At 37.1% G+C, this 13,597-nt stretch overlaps 1 protein-coding gene across 1 annotated transcript in view; it reads right to left on the bottom strand.

The window, feature by feature from the left end:
- Positions 1-530, bottom strand: part of LOC120527562 (alpha-synuclein-like) — a 129,311-nt gene extending 128,781 nt beyond the window's left edge. The window contains exon 1 of the mRNA XM_039751128.1: positions 190-530. The gene's annotated coding sequence lies outside the window, so the exon portion shown is untranslated. The remainder of the gene's footprint in view (positions 1-189) is intronic.
- Between the last annotated feature and the right edge of the window lie 13,067 nt (positions 531-13,597).

The raw sequence follows: 13,597 nt of genomic DNA, 5'->3' as shown, positions 1-13,597 counted from the left end.
GCTCGGCGCTTTCAATATGTATTCGACTTGAATTAATAAACAAGAACTATTTTACATTGATATCATACAACAAATGCCACTAATATGAAATATTTTACAGAAAAATTAGTGACTTTAGTATCTAACTATAAAGTAAAATGAATCAAAACAGTGAGTGTTTCAGTATCACTTATAATTTGTAATACTTACCCTCTCTCTCGTTAATTTACACGTAATGATGCCCTTTCTTCTTAGCTCTTTAGTACATAACTGCGTGCTCTTGTCCCTTCCTTCAACGATCCTGTCAGTAAAGGAGTGTTACAGCCACATACAGTTTAGATTAGGAGTTGCTCAAGCCTGCTGTTCATGGTGCTGAAGCCGAGAGCGGGCGTCTCGATCCACTTGGGTTGGGTTACTGCGTGCATCTCATATCGTCTGCCTTAAATGTGCCTCCTGATTTGCTACAACGTGTGGCGAGCCTGCATCAGCGAAGTAGACTCTTCCTAGGCTATAGCTATCATTATATATTGCCTAACATATTTCTGAACCCAAAAATTTCATGTAGAATTGGTCAGTTTTTTAAACTATGTCATCGTTGTGGTCATTCGATTATTACTCAGTCTTTAGTCTATTCAGCCTTTGTTATCATTCAGTTGCTCAGCGAAGCAATTGCATTTATGGGGTAAATAATTAATTTCATGTATCCATAAATATTGAATGAAATGTGTTGAAAATTCTGGTTTTATATAAATAACTTATTTTGAAATAATTAAGTGACGCATATTATTTATTTCAGCAAAAATAAAGAAAAAACAATGATCTCAGTGGTGTTTGCTTTGCATTCATTATATGTGTGTCATTATTTTCCAGATATTGTAGTCATTTTATTTCAGAAAGTGTTAAAAATAAATAACTAGAGTTATCTGATAAACAGGCTAGCTAGCTAGCCAAACAGACAGATAGACAGACAGACAGACAGACAGACAGACAGATAGATAGATAGATAGATAGATAGATAGATAGATAGATAGATAGATAGATAGATAGATAGATAGATAGATAGATAGATAGATAGATAGATAGATAGATAAAAAAGAGCATGTAGCAGACCTTATTGTTATAAAATCTTGCCTTATTTATCAGACATTCTTGGATTCACATTAATTTCTCTAATAGAATTGTGGACAATTGTGGGCCCCAATGGTGTCTTTAAAGCATCTTGAAAAATCTAATATGATAACTCCCCATGCACTGCTGGCACTGCCACCATCTTATCTTACTCAGCTATAAGAATCCTTACACAGATTCTACAACACCACAGGAAAAATATAACCTGTGTTACTTAAAATTAGAAATAAAATTAAATTCACTTTAAGAGAGAGACAATCAATTTTTTTTTTTAATCCCCAGTTAGCTTACTTCATTTAAATGTTTTAAGATTCACTGTAGATAAGGAAGGAAAGGGACATACTCATGCCAAATATGGAAATGATGATGTGGATATTGTGGATGTGGATATTGCATCTGTAATTCACTGGTATAGAGCAATGAGTTTTTTTTTTGTTTTTTTTTTTATTTTTAGTACCGAGTTCTAATCTTGGCCTCAGACACTGCCTGTTTGGTGTGTGCATATTTTTCCTTGTTTTATGTGAGACTTTTATAAAGATGAACATATTAATTTGATGGCAAGTTTGAAATGGGCCAGGACACACAATTCACACTAAAACATGGTGTATGGACGAAAATAGAAATGTGCATATGCACAAAAATATCTAGATGCATAAATCTGTGCATACATCAAGTTCCATGCAATTCTCCTTCAGAGATCCCAACAAACGTGAAATTTAAATCACCTGCACACACCTACAGCCCCACCCCGACTCCTCTCAGAATTTCACGTATTTTAATATGCAAATCAATATAAATAGCCGCTTTTCTTTAGTACTTTGTTAAAAGACAATGGCAACAGCACATGAAAAAAAAGAATTTCAGTGAATGCAAAATGGAGGCCAGGAGAAACATAATATTTTTTGGCTTAAGCAGTGGTATACGCAACAAAAGAAAACTGATGGAGTGGTACAGCATGGTGGAGACACTAAAAAGTTAAAGTTCAGAAAGTCACGCAATGCCTAAAATAAAAAAGAAGTAGTCAGATATCAAAGTCGACGTGAAACTGAGTTGCAGCTAACCATCTGTTTATTTTGTGTCAGCCAATATTACAAAAGCTGACCCCCATGCTGTGGATGCAAATCCATGCAGTGATGGTCCTGTTGCACACACACACCTCTGTCTCAGAAACCACCGAATGATGATCTGGCTGTGTGCTGAAAGTCATTGTTCTGGAGTCATAAAAGGCAATAGTGGATGCTGTTAGAGATGTGGCCAATTAATTTAGGAATATAAGTGCTGCACCATGTGATATTGACCAGAAATTAAATGAAGTGGTTAAAAAATAAATGCTGCATCTGATTACCTGTTTTTACATTCTGCTAATTACGTTCAAACAAAGTTGTAATCTTGTCCAATGCACAATATGACACACTTTCTGTGGGCTATAGAGCAGTACATTAATAGTGTGGAAATACTTTCTATTTACATAACCAGATTAATTCTCTGAAGACACCTTTGCAGTATAGCGAATCGATTCTCTGCTCTTTACACAGATCTTTTCTGGTGACTCGCTATCCGTAAAAGGACTGCTCGCCTTTTACCACACTAGTTGGAAAAAGCACCTGCAACTGAGCAGAGCTGCCATTTTTATTGGTTCTCCAGCTATATATGATGTAATACCAGCTCATTCTTTTTGGTGATTCATCCCTGACTGATGTAACTTGTCTAGCCCCATTGCAATAACATTGTGCATGGAGTTGACCCTTCCAATTACTTTTGGAAAACTGGACGTTGCTGCAAATTGCTCTTTCATGTTTCCAATTTTACCGTAGTGTAAGGAAATTTTATATATCTATAATTCCATCATATACAGCTGGCTAGGCGTGACTCAGTAATGATTTAGAAATACCTGATTGGTCAACAAGTTTACAGTTAAAAGCTCCTGTTGGTAAAAACCTGAGAGTGGACAGAACTTGCAAAGGAACAGGTAGGGCACCGTTCCTCAAAGTCTGCCTTTGTAAAGCCAGCTCTGGTTTAGCACACAGCTCCAAGAGGATAGCTCTTAGAAATTGAAATCAACTTAGAAACCAGTCATAATCATTTCTAAATGCATGCTCTGTTCTAATTCTTCCATTTGCTATGTCTTCTAACAACACTAAAACAGCCATGGTAGTTGGAATAGTTTGGCCATTCCGTGCACCATTATATTGTTACAGAATAATTACAATGAAGTGAATTAAATTTGTAAACGACTTCAATTCATTTCAGTGTATTTGATAAAACCTGCATCATAGATGCAAATCTAAAAAAGAAAAGCAAACCACAGAAACAGTAGTACTGCTTTGATGCTGGGTGCTGCCAATTTGCAAAACCAAGCAGAAAAATGCGCTAGCAAGGGGGGACGCTACCATGAAAATGTGCGTAGCTTTACAGCAAGTTTGGTTTTTACACATCTCAAAATGTGTATGGAAACAGGCGGATGCACATTTTTTATGCATACGCACCATTTATACATAAGGCCCCAGGACAGGTTTCTGAACTGAATAAGTGGGTAAGAAAAAGAAGGGCTATTTAATTATATTTTGTTAGTAAATATAATTTTTGCAGTGGAATGGATTGATTTCAAGGGCTCATGTTTACATTGTGCATATTAATATAATTGGCACTCCAGCCACCATAAAAAACCTCACACTGTTCCACTCCATCTGAACTAGTGTGGTGCTGAGGTGCCACCCATTGCATGACTGCACTTGAATTCTTGAATTCTGGGAGACTTAGTTGGTTTGTCATGTGGTGGGAGCGGCAATGTGCTGTATCAGTGCATGCTCCTAACCTCTCTCTATTAAAATCAGTATAGATTTGTTTGTCTGAAAATGTGCATATGGCTTGATTATTAATGTATATTGTACTCGTATTTTATAAATTTAATATAGTAGACATAGCAGCTATTTTGGAAGTATACAGTTCAAATAGTTTTATTGCATATTGTGTTCTCTAAGTAAATGTATTTATAGAAATAGTGAGTTAAAAAAAAAAAAGTATGTTGCTGGTGACCTGCTAAGACACTTACATTGACAGCACTGTCTTGGAGGCCATTCTAGTCTCTAAACTATAAAAATGTATTATGGTATATTTGGTAAATACTCAAGGTGGATATACTACACATGTTTAACAATATTGTTTTGAAATTGGAACACAAGTATTTAAGAATTATGTCCAGGGTCAAACAATGAGTCAGAGAAAGGGACTGAAGTGGCAGCCTTTGTGCTTTAAAGTTTTGATGCCCTAGCTAGCACCCCACACAGCTTCCTCTGCACAATCAATAAACCTTCAGACTACTACCATAAAATGAAAATGATAAAGTATATATTTATAAAGTAAGATAACACTTTTATTCATGAAACATATTGTACACATACACGCACTGTACATACCAAGCTGATTAGCTTATTTATGTATTTGTTTATTTGGGGCATTTTCTTCCACGGTAACTTGCATTTGGTCATGTGTGATCAGGTCATGGATTGTTCTTCCAGTTTCCTATTTTATTCAACAACTTGACCCCCAAGGTCACTATTTGAACCTGAACAAAAACAGTCCTACAGTACATGCTCAAGTCAAAAAGGCTGTCTAATTTATACTGCACAAGTAATAGATTGTATTCATTATAAATGTAGCATAATAAAATAGACTTGAATGTAGACTAGCTGTTCATTATCAAAAATTTAAATGTTTTGTTTGCTGTCAGACTAAGGTATTTTTGAGCAGAAGTAGTTGGTATGTATCCAGTGAAAGTCCTATAGATGTTGTCTGATTTCCTTGGTGGCCGATTGTACCTTGAGGGGTTTTTTTTCAGTTTACAGGGACATTTTTGACAGAGGCACACAAACAGAACAGTAGAATTTTTACTTGCATGTGATCATCAACATGCAACATGTCATCACTCACCAACACCATGATTAATTAGCATAAATATCTTACCTCAAAACTTCTGTCTCAAAACATTTCAGAACATTAGCATTATTAAAAGACAAATAGAAAAAGGACATCAACATTCTACATATTATGTGTAATTCGCTTGTGGTTTAAGGTATTACCAATTACTGAGTTGTCTTTGTACTTCTAATAGTTTGTATGAGACACCTCTAACAGTGGTGACATGCTTCATGTTGGTCAAACATAAAAGAAAGAATTTTACTGAACTCTGTACAGGTGACAATGGTCCTACTACTGCATTGTCAGTTCCATATAGTGTACTCTGATAGATACAAATAACATTCTCTTCTCGAGATCCAGAAGAAGACTTTAATCTGCTGTTGAAGGCTTGTATTTGCATTCACAGTTCTTAATAACAAGTCTCTATTCAATAATATCATAAGTAACGATGTATTGAGTGATGAAAGAGATTGGTATGACCATGGCTGCAAAATAACTACACACAATTAAGGATAGGATTTGGGCTGTGAGATGTTAAATAAAATGAAGGTAAATACTTTAACATTCTTGTTTATGATGGTCCTGGAGAGTGGTGACATATGTCATGCTGGATGGACCTCCAAGTTGGAATTTTACTGTAATTTGTACACATGACTACTACACCTATTCATACATGTGTGACCAATAAGAAACATGATGGTGGTCATATACGAAGAATAAGAATCATACCGTAAATCTCACTATGAATGATTGACAATATATTTGCCTTGCTTGTGTATTAAAAATTAGAACTCTCCAATAATTTAGTTTCAGCATATATAAGTTATAATAATAATAATAAAAATAATAATAATGCCTGTGCCAAAGTACAACTTTGTGGTCATTAACTGGACAGAGAACAGTAAATCCAGGAGATGGACAGGAAGACCAAAAAACTACCAACTAAGTATGCATCCAAAAGTTAATGAATGCACATCCTCCAAAAAAGTGGTGGCCATGGACTCATTGAGCCAAAAAAATGCATACAAAAGTACAATTGTTGGCCTAAGCAAACATATCAAGCTCAGAAACAACAAATATACCAGACATGAAAAACAAAAGAGGAAGTATTCACTTTGTCAAAATTGGCAAAGAAATCACACATTGATACTTTAAATCCAATGTTTGTCCCATCAAGAGCAGGATGAAAGCTTCACCAATCAATGAAAAAATCAACAACCTCTTGTCAAAACCACTCAATGGTCAGTTCTACAGATAGACATTGAACATCAATGTCAACAAAAAATTTACCTTTGGTTGGTTGCAAGGCTATGTGCTGAAGGGACAGACAGAGAGTCTCCTCGTGGCAGCTCAGGATCAGGCACTTAATATTATCATCGGAAAAATATTCTCAAGATGGATGTTGATAACAAGTGCAGCATACACCACACAAAAGAGAACATAAGTCATTTTGCTGCTGCATGCTTATTGTTAGCAAAAAAGAATACATTCATCAACACAATCCGATAGCTACTGTAGCTACCTGCACTGGTCAATGTTCCGTGAACTGAAGTGGTTTTGATAAGTGAACTTATAGGTGATGAGGTAGATGATGAATCAAAAAGGACACCTAAATTGAGGCTGGAACAGCACAATATCATTGTAAATGTTGAAATTTTGGAGAGAACTCACTTGGAGTCATCTAACAAAACTTAACTCTCATTATTAGCATTCAGTTTAGACAATTATCATCCAACCAAGTCTTTAAATCAGAATAACATTCTAGCAAACAGCGATGTTGAAGGTTAGTGGTAGGCCTGGTATTAAAATAGATCTGAGCGTTTTTAGTATAACAGTGAAAGCTGAGAACATTACAATGAATAGTTTGTCCTAAAGAGAGCATATATAACAGAAAAGAAACAATTGATCTCTGCTCCCAACATTATTCAAACCATATACTGTATGACTCTCGAGTCAGAAGGGATGAAGCCTTTCAAAAGGCGTACCCAAGACTGATCATGAAGAAGAATTGGAATAATCAATAACAAGAAGGGACACAGAGAGAGAAATCAGGCCAGGACAGTACAGTTGAAGGCATATGAGCTGAACTGATGAATGTCATAAGGAAGTTTTTTCCATACTGGTGACACCTTAGGCTAGTGAATATTGGTTTCTAGAATCCATCTAAAATAGGCTGTCCCTTTGGATTCAGAGGCTAATTATGATTAGACCGTCGCTAACAATGTTTTTTTTTTCAACAATTCACAAACTCCACCATTTACAAGTTGATTAGTCCACAATTCTAGAAGAGAAGGAACCAAATATTACATTTAGGTGAAGTAACGCCCTACCTAACATGCAAATGTTTTATCAAAAGTGTGTTAAATGCAACAAATCATTGGGAAAGATTTGCTTCATTGAGGTTTGGTTAGAACTTTTTTTTTTCAAGCACAATACCCCAAGGCAAACTGCAAGGAAATCCTTTGATTAGAACATTAGAACATTAGGACACTCTAGAACAGGCCATTCAGCCCAACAAAGCTCGCCAGTCCTATCCACTTATTTCTTCCAAGAAAACATCAAGTCGAGTTTTGAAAGTCCCTAACGTCTTTCTGTACTGTCTACCACACTACTTGGTAGCTTATTCCAAGTGTCTGTCGTTCTTTGTGTAAAGAAAAACGTAGCTTTTTTCTAAGTTTCCAACTGTGTCCCCGTGTTCTTGATGAACTTATTTTAAAATAATAGTCTCAATCCACTGTACTAATTTCCTTCATAATTTTAAACACTTCAATCATGTCACATCTTAATCTTCTTCTGCTTAAACTGTATAGGCTCAGCTCTTTTAATCTTTCCTCATAATTCAACCCCTGTGTCCCTGTAATCAGCCTAGTCTCTCTTCTCTGGACCTTTTCTAGTGCTGCTATGTCCTTTTTGTAGCCTGGAGACCAAAACTGCACACAGTACTCAAGATGAGGCCTCACCAGTGCATTATAAAAATTGAGCATAACCTCCTTGGACTTGTACTCCACACACCATGCTATATACCCTAACATTCTGTTAGCCTTCTTAATGGCTTCTGAACACTGTCAGGAAGTCGATAACTTAGAGTCCACTATGACTCCTAAATCCTTCTCATAAGGTGCACTCTCGATTTTCCAACCACCCATTGTGTATTCAAATCTAATATTTTAACTTCCTATGTGTAATACTTTATATTTACTGACATTAAATTTCATCTGCCACAAATCTGCCCAATTCTGTATGCTATCCAAGTCCTTCTGTAATGATATAACGGATTCCAAATTATCTGCTAATCCACCTGTCTTGGTATCATCTGAAAACATAACCAGCTTGTTACTTACAGTATATTCCTATCTAAATCATTTATATATATTAAAAAAAGCAGCATCCCTAGCACTGACCCCTGTGGAACACCACTCTTAACATTGGCCAGTTCTGATGAAGTTCCTCACACCATCACCCTCTGCTTCCTGTGTCTGAGCCAATTCTGCACCCATCTAAAAACATCACCCTGAACTCCCACTGCTTTTAATTTGATTCCTAACCTCTCATGTGGCACCTTATCAAATGCTTTCTGAAAGTCCAGATAAATAATATCACAAGCTCCACTTTGATCGTATCCTTTTGTTGCCTCCTCATAGAATTCCAGCATGTTAGTAAAACACGACCTCCCTCTTCTGAACCCATGCTGACTGTTCAGAATAACTCCTGTCCTTGCCATGTGTTTCTCAATCTTATCCTTAATAATTCCTTCCATTAACTTTCCTGTGATGCATGTTAAGCTTACTGGCCTATAGTTGCTTGGATCTGCCCTGTCACCCTTTTTATATAATGGGGTGATATTTGCCATTTTCCAGTCATTCGGAATCTCTCCAGTGTGCAGTGACTTCCTAAAAATATGTGTCAAGGGTTTATATACAGTTAGGTCCATAAATATTTGGACAGAGACAACTTTTTCTAATTTTGGTTCTGTACATTACAACAATGAATTTTAAATAAAACAACATAGATACAGTGGAAGTGCAGATTTTCAGCTTTAATTCAGTGGGTTGAACAAAACAATTGCATAAAAATGTGAGGCAACTAATGTATTTTTTTAACACAATCCCTTTATTTCAGGGCCTCAAAAGTAATTGGACAAATTAAATGACGAAATAAAATGTCCATTTCTACTACTTGGTTGAAAACCCTTTGCTGGCAATGACAGCCTGAAATCTTGAACTCATGGACATCACCAGATGCTAAGTTTCCTCCTTTTTAATGCTCTGCCAGGCCTTTACTGCAGCGGCTTTCAGTTGCTGTTTGTTTGTAGGCCTTTCTGTCCGAAGTTTAGTCTTCAACAAGTGAAATGCATGCTCAATTGGGTTAAGATCAGGTGACTGATTTTCCACTTCTTTGCTTTAATAAACTCCTGGGCTGCTTTAGCTGTATGTTTTTGGTCATTGTCCATCTGTATCATGAAACGCCGCCCAATCAATTTGACTGCATTTAGCTGGATTTGAGCAGACAGTTTGTCTCTGAACACCTCAGAATTCATTCAGGTGCTTCTGTCCTGTGTCACATCATCAATAAACACTAGTGTCCCAGTGCCACTGGCAGCCATGCACGCCCAAGCCATCACACTGCCTCCACCGTGTTTTACAGATGATGTGGTATGCTTTGGATAATGAGCTGTTCCACGCCTTCTCCATACTTTTTCTTGCCATCATTCTGGTAGAGGTTGATCTTGGTTTCATCTGTCCAAAGAATGTTTTCCAGAACTGTTCTGGCTTTTTTTAGATGTTCTTTAGCAAAGTCCAATCTAGCCTTTCTATTCTTGAGGCTTATTGAGTGGCTTGCACCTTGCAGTGCACCCCCTGTATTTACTTTCATGCAGTCTTCTCTTTATGGTAGACTTGGATATCGATACGCCTACCCCATTGAGAGTGTTGTTCACTTGGTTGGCTGTTGTGAAGGGTTTCTCTTCACCATGGAAATGATTCTGCGATCATCCACCACTGTTGTCTTCTGTGGACGTCCAGGTCTTTTTGCGTTGCTGAGTTCACCAGTGCTTGCTTTTTTCTCAGGATGTACCAAACTGTAGATTATGCCACTCGTAATATTGTAGCAATTTCTTGGATGGGTTTTTTCTGTTTTCGCAGCTTAAGGATAGCTTCTTTCACCTGCATGGAGAGCTCCTTTGACCGCATGTTGTCTGTTCACAGCAAAATCTTCCACATGCAAGCACCACACCTCAAATCAACTTCAGGCCTTTTATCTGCTTAATTGATAATGACACAACGACGGACTTGCCCACACCTGCCCATGAAATAGCCCTTGAGTCAATTGTCCAATTACTTTTGAGCCCCTGAAATTGGGATTGTGTTAAAAAAATGCTTTAGTTGCCACACATTTTTATGCAATCGTTTTGTTCACCCACTGAATTAAAGCTGAAAGTCTGCACTTCAACTGCATCTGAGTTGTTTAATTTAAAATTCATTGTGGTAATGTACAGAACCAAAATTAGAAAAAAGTTGTCTCTGTCCAAATATTTATGGACCTATGTACTCACTAGCCTCCTTAAGAACACGAGGATAAATATTATCTGGTCCTGGTGATTTGTTTGATTTCATCTTATTTAATCTGAGCAGCACTTCTCCCTCTACAATTTCCAAATCCCTCAGTACCTCCTTAGTAGTCACATTTACCTCTGGGAGGTTATCCACTTGCTCACTTGTAAACACCTCAGAAAAATGTAAGTTTAGGGCATCTGCTATTTTACTGTCTGTGTCTTTTAATTCCCCTTTACTATTCCTGATGCACTTGACCTCCTCCTTGACTGTCCTTTTACTACTAAAATACTGAAAGAAACTCTTAGGGTCTTCTTTCACCTTATCTGCTATATTCCTCTCCAACTGTCTTTTAGTGGTTCAATCACCTCTACACCCTCAGTTCTATCCTGATTATTACAAAATACTAAATCCAGACAAGCTTCACCCCATGTTGGTTCTTTAACATGCTGTGTTAAAAAACAGTCACTGATTACTTCTAAAAACCCCTGCTCTTGTGCTCCTTCACCTGCAAGGTTATCCCAGTTAATATTTGGATAATTAAAGTCCCCCATGACTATAATATCTCCCTGTAAGAGAGTCAAGGCTGGGGAGCTGTCAAGAGGCAGGGCCTGTTAAAGCCCATTGTGGCACTTCCTGTATGATTTTGGACTATACAAAAATAAACTGTATTGTATTGTATTGTAATAGCACGTTGCCGCACCCACCACAAGACAAACCACCTGGATTGGGACCCAAGTGCAGCGGGTGACACCTCAGCAACACACTGGTGTTAGTTGTTTTTATGGTGTGCCATTCTTGCCAGCAACCCCCAAGTTTCCCTGTAAATTGGAGGACCTGCTTGCAGGGCTGGGTGCAGATTAACGTCATACCCAGGATGAAGCAATTGTAGGCTAAGGGCCTTGCTCAAGGGTTCAACAAACCGGTGGTTTTGGAGGAGGGCAGTTCAAGAAACTGACTGATGTAATGTTCTTTCATGCACATATTAAGACTTGTTAGTGGGCAGATGTACAATTTTCATAAGTGAATAAAAGCTGAATCTCAAGGGATATTAAGACTTTAAATTTAGGCTAGGTGTGCTCTATGCTAAAGCATCTCATGTCTTTTAACCAATCAGAGTATGATATGTAAACATTAATTCAACACTGTTATGCAAATTCATTTGATATAAAACAGACTTTATTTCTCTGACCATTCTGAACATGCTGTAACAGACTGCTATGATGGAAACTCCCTCTTCAGCATGGTACTGCAAGAGTAAATAAATGATGCAGATGGACAAACTTTCTCCATCCTTATTACTGAATCAAAAATGTTGTATCAAACTTGTCCTGGTAGAGGATAAATTTCTTTCTTTAGTTAATGTTTAATTTCTACCACAGCTTACACCCCAAGTAATTTCCTATCCCTGCCTATTGTCATTTAACAAACACGGATGGAAAGGACCAGAAAATACAGAGAGTCATACAGAAAGACACGATTTACCTTTATTTATTTACTTACTTCCTAAAGCCTAAAGTGACAAGTATTGTGCAGTGTCAGATGTGGGGGTGGGGTGTGTTTGGGCTCGTGAACACAGCTGAGATAATAAAACTGACTAAACAAAAAAAAAACAAAGCTAACCTTTACAAGTATCATAAATTACACTGGCTGTTACAGACTGAAATCAAATGTATGTTTTTATTCTAAAATAGTAAGAATAAGAGCAGTTTACTTCTCAAAATGGAGTGGTGCAGGATCAAACTCATGACCTTTTGATTCCCAGTCGGCAGCTGATTCTATTGTGCCACGGAGGCAGTCATAATAAATGGGTGTCAATGTCGCATGTTAAGGCAGCTTTTTGTTTCTGCAGTTATATTTGTGAATAAAAGCGCAATTGTTGTGTTAGATTTGTACCATTTGTGAAAGTATTTCTTTGATATTTGGACTTAAGGCTTCATACATTATATAGTTTATGCCTACATTTTGTCATCTACTAGTAGAATATAAAAAACATTTCTGTTTTAACAATGTGTTTACACAGATTACTGTAGAAACGGAACAGACATGAAATGCATGTGTTCCAAACAACGATCTATTACTTCCACTTTAAAACTCCACTTCACTCCCAGAAAATCAATCAAGGCATGAGCTGGGAGAAGTTTGTGCACGTTCTAAGTCGGTGGGGGGATGGAATAGCCGGCTGCTTGCAGCCTGATTTTATCAGCACATTTAGATGACAAAAGACGCTGGTGGACAGCTGTGAACGATTTTAGGAAGCGATTTAAGGTGGGATGGATTTACAAGTTTTTTTGTAGGCTCTGGTAATTCTAGTGTTAAGAAAGACAGGTTAGATATTGGTCTAAAATTGTCAAAAGCAAAGGAGTCGAGATTATTTTTTTTGAGCAGGGGTTTGACAACTCCAGTCTTAAGCCAGTCAGGGAGACCCCCTATATCTAATGATGAGTTCACTATTTCAAGTACACTATAAATTAGCTCAACCGAGACTTCTTTGAAAAAGTCAAAGAAGTTGGTATTGGGTCAAGTGTGTTGGTGGAGGGTTTCAGCTCAGAAATTATTCTAAGTAGTTTGGGTAGAACTATTCTGGTGAAATTATTTAACACACTTAAAATGGAATACTGGGATTCGGTCATATTAACTTTGGGGGGATGTACTATATGATTTTTAATGTCATTAATTTTGTGTTTAAAAAATATAGCGAAAGCCTCGCAAGTTTTACTAGTAGATTTTAAGAGGCATTCGATGAGTTAGCTGAGATTAGAAGACAATCAATAGTTGTGTAAACAACAAATAGGTCTTCTGGTCCTTACGCCAACTACTTTCAGCCTTGATTTTACTATGAGCACTCCTGACTCCTGACAAACCAGAGGACAATTACATAATAAAACTACAGGATTTTCATTTTACCACCCAAACGAAAAGCTTGGAATTAAAAGTAGCCAATTAAGTAACATTAAGAAAAAAAGAAAATCTGCATATTTTATTTGGCTCCTGTTACAAACTGTAAATGGGGAGCCCTCTGT

This window comes from Polypterus senegalus, chromosome 4 (genome assembly GCF_016835505.1).
Source record: "Polypterus senegalus isolate Bchr_013 chromosome 4, ASM1683550v1, whole genome shotgun sequence".
NCBI lineage: Eukaryota > Metazoa > Chordata > Cladistia > Polypteriformes > Polypteridae > Polypterus > Polypterus senegalus.
The sequence above is the reverse complement of the archived record's forward strand: the minus strand, read 5'-3'. Positions and strand labels throughout refer to the sequence as shown.